Source organism: Limulus polyphemus, unplaced genomic scaffold, assembly GCF_000517525.1.
Source record: "Limulus polyphemus unplaced genomic scaffold, Limulus_polyphemus-2.1.2 Scaffold2558, whole genome shotgun sequence".
Classification (NCBI taxonomy): domain Eukaryota; kingdom Metazoa; phylum Arthropoda; class Merostomata; order Xiphosura; family Limulidae; genus Limulus; species Limulus polyphemus.
This window is the reverse complement of record NW_013668168.1, coordinates 137,998-144,102: the sequence shown is the minus strand read 5'-3', so window position 1 is coordinate 144,102 and position 6,105 is coordinate 137,998. Positions and strand designations below refer to the sequence as shown.

The window sequence follows — 6,105 nt, the reverse complement described above, 5'->3', positions numbered from 1 at the left end:
GTTAATTATATATTGGTTTAATGTAAGTGACTATTGTTCGGGACGAACAATACTAAGGAAGGGGCAGTGTTACAACAGCGGAAGTCACGTGACGCTGGGAGCATGCGTGACTGAGTTTCTCGAATTATCAGAGAACCCCGCGAATTTTGGAGAAGCCTCTTTGTTAGTATGTAAGCCTGGCGAGAAAAGCCAGTGGGATTGAATGTATGATAAAGCGAACAGTAGTTACGTTTTTTTTCGGGTAATTTACGATTCTGTTTCGAGCTAGTGTGTGTTTTGCACTCGTAGAGAGTGATGTTATCGAGATTGTGAATCGCTGTGATTTATAGCGTGTATTATAAAAGTTGTTAAGTTTAAAGTGACGAGTAACGTACTGACTGTGGAATTACTGTGTACTAAAAGTTTGTGTCGAGGAAGAATAAACTGGTTTAATCAAGAAAGGACTTCTATCGCTGAAGTTCCTCGGAAGGTATTTCTACCGGAAATTAACAAACAAGCAGATATGTAACACACTTTATACTTGCCCCCAGTGACTCGGCGGCATGTCTGTGGGCATCTAATGTTAGAAACCTAGTTTCTTATATTATATATTTGTAGAGATAAGTTAGTCTATACTTTAGAATTTGGTACAAAGTAGTTAGGTATAGTTTAGCGTTTCAGATTTTATGACCAAAAATGTTTGCTCTGGTTTAATTTCTAGATATAAATATTTATTTTGGAGAATCTAGACTCTCTAGAGGTTTTCAAATGACGTGTGAAACTATAATATAAAAAAGTTCTTACTATAAACATCATTTTGCACTTAGACTAGACTGATTCAGACTGATTAAATAAATTCACAGACAAATTTTTAGAAATATTACTTTATCATAAATTTTTATTGATTTTTTGTATACAATATACTTGTTATGTTTACTAAAAGACATGAAATTTCGTGATGATACTTTTAGTAAATTCGGAATTCTAGTAAATATTGCTCTACACAGTTCATATGTGGTTAACACTTCAGGAGATCTGAGAAGAACAACTGAAGGACACACACCTAGCATCCTGTTACTTGCCATGCACCAAGGAAAATATCGAGCAACAATAATGGAGGAGTGTAGCATGGATGCGTATAAATTGTGACATTTGTAGGGTTGATTACAAATGCAGGAAGGTGTGCTTTACATGATATGGTAATCTGACCTTGCTACAGCTAATGGTCCATGGAGATCTATAGCAAGAGATTCTCCAGACTTTGCCTAACACAAAGACTAAATGACACCAAGATACTGGTCACACTTGTTCTAACATTCAACATCAGTTGTTCTGGCTGCATTCAAGTTAAGATCTTCAGCACTAGTGTGAATATTGAATGTTTGAGACATGGTAAACTCCAATAGAGAATTATTAGATCTCTTCTACAGGGGATAGCCCTGGATATTGCCAGTCTAATTCTGAAAACTGAAAAAGGTTGTCAGTACATACTCATCATGATTGACTACTTCACAAATGGGCTGAGATGTATCCACTGGTTGATATATTGGCCATTACAGAATGTAAATTTCAACACTATGGTAATGTTTCATCGATCCCTGTTGAAAATTGAATAAGCCAGGGTGAGAATACTTATCATTATTTAGAATTCCCATATACTTTTACTAAGGGCATGCCATAAGGGTTCTGCTTGAATGAACATACTGATCAAATTTAGGGTCTGAAATAACTGTTATGGTACCCCATGCAGTGGCTTAACTATATAGAAAGAAGCTAGCAAGGAGCTGGCATATGCTACCGATATATGCTAGAAGAAATCAATTTAATAGCACTCCATAAATATACCTTTAGTGTCTTTAACACTATATATTAAGTCTTGTTGTCATGCCACGGCGCAAAAAAGCGTAGAGAATTGTCAGTAGAGCAGAGAGTTTGCATAAAAGTTTTACGTGATGCTGGTTGGACTCACCAACAAATTGCTGCAGACTTGAAATGCTCCACAAACATTGTCAAGTGCACCCTAGATCGTGAAACCGAGACAGGTAAATTTGAAAATAAGAAAGGAAAAGGCAGAACACACAAACTCACTGATACTGATGTTAAGTATCTTCGTTTATGCAGCCTTCGGGACAGATGGAAAACTGCCACTAATCTCAAGTATGAGATAAACGATCATGTATCAAATGACAGAAAAGTTTCTAGATCTACAGTATCAAGAAGACTCAACAAGAATGGAATAGTTAGTGGTGTAGCAGTTTAAAAACCTTTACTTCGATCTCCAAATATTGTAAAGAGACTGAAATTTGCTAAAAAGAACAAAAACTGGACTGTTGATGATTGGAAAAGGTGTTATGGATGGATGAGTCCAAGTTTGAGATACTTGGTTCAAAGCGTAGGTTGTACGTCCGGCAGAAGAAAGGTTAAAGATACTTATCTCAATGCATAGCACCTAACATGAAGCATGGGGAAGGCAGCGTGATGGTTTGTGGGGGTTCTGCTGAGGTGACAGGAGATATTTGCAAATTAGATGGAATAATTGACCAGCGTAAGTACCACCAGATACTGAACCTATCATGGTATGCCCAGTGGTTTGCGTAGTATTGGTAAAGAATTCTACTACCAAGAAGGCAATGACCCCAAACATTCATCCAACCTATGCAGAAATTACTTAGCTAAGAAAGAAGCTGCTGGAGTCATTCATATGATGCAATGGCCCACACAGAGCCCGATATCAACCCAACTGAACAGATTTGGTATTTGATAGACCAAACTTGACAAATCAAAAGTTACTTAAAAATAAATTTTATGTGAGTGTATTAGAGACATTTGGAGTAAAATTCCAAAGGACGCTTTGATTAAGTATGTTGCAACAATGCCTGAAAGACTGTCTGCAGTATTTATAGTAAAAGGGGGACACACAAAATATTAACTGTTTGCTGAACTCATACACTTTCACTGAGTTTCTGTTGTAATAAATATGAAGATTAATAAAGTTTTGATGTTTCACCTGTGATTTACCTTCCATTCTTCTTTTAAAGTAGCCTGAAGTCTAATTTATGACTTTATCCTAACACGTTTGCACAGTACTGTACATCGTTTCAATAAACAATGCAGTAGTAATGCATTAAGATGTTACCTGTAAGTGTGCTAGTGGGAGGCGAAAAGTAAAATCTCTTAGCACAGTATGGATCACATAATTAACGTAGTTGCTATAGAATATAGATGACTTTCACTTGCTAAGTTTCTTTGTACTAATCTTACATACTTTAATACAAGACTAAACATTTATTACACTACAGAGATTTAAAACTATAGCTATCTTCCCTAACTTTCCTCAAATTCTCATATGGACCGAAAACACCGTTAACATAGCGGACTGAGGACCAAATTAATATCAACTTCCGATCAATGCAAGCTACCCATTTTATTGAAGTGAAACTAAGAATACGACCTGGTAATGAATATAGGCAGAGTGGTCATAGAAGCATTTTGTGGTCTGTCTGTTTCTCCTAATTTAAGACCAGTTATTATTAAATTTATTTTAGTTGAAGATTTTAGCAACTCTTCTAGTAGAAGTTATAACATAATTAGATGTCGCGGGTGCAGTGATCTACTGAGAAGGGCTATGTAAAGATTAAAGGTTTGTGTATTCGTTTTATTAAGGTTTTTTTTATTATTGTACAGTTCCTGTAATTTAAATAAATATAAAGCATATTTTCAAATTTAGTTTTAAAGAACAACAAAAAAATTCATTTCAATCGCCCTCACTGAATTTTGAAATTGAAGCAGACTGAACATAAGAACTCAAAGCTAAACTAGAACTATAACTTGTAAAGTTGAATATACGTCAAAATCAAATGGCATTGGGTCTTTCGATTGTTGAGCCTTCTGCTCTTTTAATATTAGGTTTTATAATATTTTTTCCACCATCATGATCACAAGCCGAATTTTTAATTAGGCTTTTATTACAATGTTAGAAGAAAACTAACTGAAGAACTTAGCTTTAAATGTTTAATTAAACGTAATGAAGTTAAACTAAAGTTAACGTTCACGATACAGAGAATACCAAATAGGTCACGTTATCTTGTACAACTACTACTTACAAGTACTTGTAAGTTGTACGTAGTCCATACTACTATTACTTATGCTATTCTAGTAGTAGTATAATTGATACTGTAATATTAATACTTAATTATGGTAGTCACTATTAGTCACAACGAATTATTCTATCTCTAGTTAGTACTAGTACTACTAATAGTAGACTTGAGCTAAGACTATTTCAGTATCTGATATATTTGAGTTGCATCAACCTATTTGTGATACACCAGTAGTTTTAGGCATATATAATACTAAATGTTTTACATCATTTTCACATTAATTGTTTGATGCATGGTTTTTCTCTTAAATTATTTTTATTAACTTTTGTTTGATATGATTTTTGCACTATTTGATATCAAATAGTTGGTTTTACTTTTAGACATATATTTTATTAACTGTTGTTTGAAAATGATTTTGTATACTATTTTGTATTGGATAGGCAAAAGGTAGGTGATTTTAATTTTAGTTTTAGGCATATTTTTTTATTAACTATAGTTTGACATGATGAGTCAACTCTTTTCTTTACCAGTTGCTAAACAGTAAATATGTATTTAAAATATCACCTACTAAACATTTTTAAACAGTCTTTTTTTTTTCTTTTGCCTCTTTCTTTTTTGGTGATGCTATAATGCAAAAAAAAACTACTGCTAAGCTATGTGTAACATGCCTGACAAGCCCTATTATTGGGTTAAAGGCTTCATTAGTACCAGATATATAGTGGATATGATGTGGCTGATATATTAATATCCACTTTACTTTCACTCAGAAGTTCTTGGTAATAATGTGCAAGGACCAGTGCACTGCATGTAGAAGCTTATTAACCTCTAATTGAACATGTTTTAGCCATTTTCAGGGAATGTGCTGATTCTGAGAATTCAATTGGCTCTTCCTTTCAAGAAATTTTTATTCCACTTGGGATTTAACTTTAGATCTGTTACTTAAGGTAAACCTTCTTAAGGGTTTAAGGTCTGACAAGGTATTGCAGACAGTACCACAGTTCATACATTTTACTACAGTCTGAGTACAAACTAGTTATCTGTTTCTGAAGATTAGTTTTAATGTAACTATTTTTAGATAAAGAAATCAGGTACAGTGGAACATGTAGACACATTACTTACTTGTGTATGCTTTCATTGCTATTTGTTACAGAGAGAATATATGCTCCTTTTTTTATATTCACTATCTTGACAGTATATCCTCTGTATTCCTTTAATTGAATGAGTCCCAAGACTGTGTTGTTTGCACAACTGGATCTGTGGTTCACAGATTTTGGTCCTTTTTTCCAATGTTTTATTGGATACAGAACTCGAGAAGAATAAAGTGCTTCAGGATGGGTGTTAAAATCTTCCACCTTAATTATCAAAACTGAGACTCATTGTTGGGTATTACAGGCGACCATCTCAGCCATACTCTGTGATTTTCTCACATAATCTTTTAAAAAGCCATACTCTGTGATTTGCTCCCATAATCTTTTAAGACTATGACATCTTATGTGCTAGTTGTAATGTAGCTTCTGTCTCATTGGTCAGTTCGTTCTTGTTGGATAGCTAGGTGTCACTGGACATCTTTTGTGATCCAATCACTCAATAAAGCCCATGTAGCCAGCTTACTTCCTTTTCTTCCTGTTTGACTAGCATGTTCTTTATCAGTTACTAGCTGAGTTACCCGGCATTGCACGGTAAAAATTTAGATTTGAAATGTATAGATCAGTATTTTTTCAGCAAGTTATTCAGTAAGTAGACAAAAGCTGTGATGCGAGAAATAAAAAAGCATTTAATCAAACAAAGCTTTATTTGAAATTAGATCGTGTTTGAGCCTGAAGTCATGCATCATGTTGCTCCTCTGTTTTTTGCTCTCTGTAGGTTATTTGTCTTAATTTTTGTGCTTGAAGTCTGGTTTGACATTGTTCAGAAGTTTCTTGTTGTCTTGCCTTGATGATTCTGACTGAACTCTGGCTTTGTGCTGTTCAACAGGTTCTTGCTATCTTTGAGTAACCTGCCTTTCAGCTTGAGCTCGAAGTCTAACTGT

The 6,105-nt window shown here is 34.4% G+C and overlaps 1 protein-coding gene across 3 annotated transcripts in view; it reads left to right on the top strand.

The window, feature by feature from the left end:
- The first annotated feature begins 3,491 nt into the window (after window positions 1–3,491).
- Window positions 3,492–6,105, top strand: part of LOC106467295 (syntaxin-16-like) — a 41,711-nt gene continuing 39,097 nt past the window's right edge. Inside the window, exon 1 of one of the 3 annotated variants that reach the window (XM_013927633.2) lies at window positions 3,492–3,619. The gene's annotated coding sequence lies outside the window, so the exon portion shown is untranslated. Of the gene's footprint in view, window positions 3,620–3,925; window positions 4,098–6,105 lie in introns of those variants that run through there. The other 2 variants (XM_022395441.1, XM_022395440.1) reach the window with 2 other exon arrangements.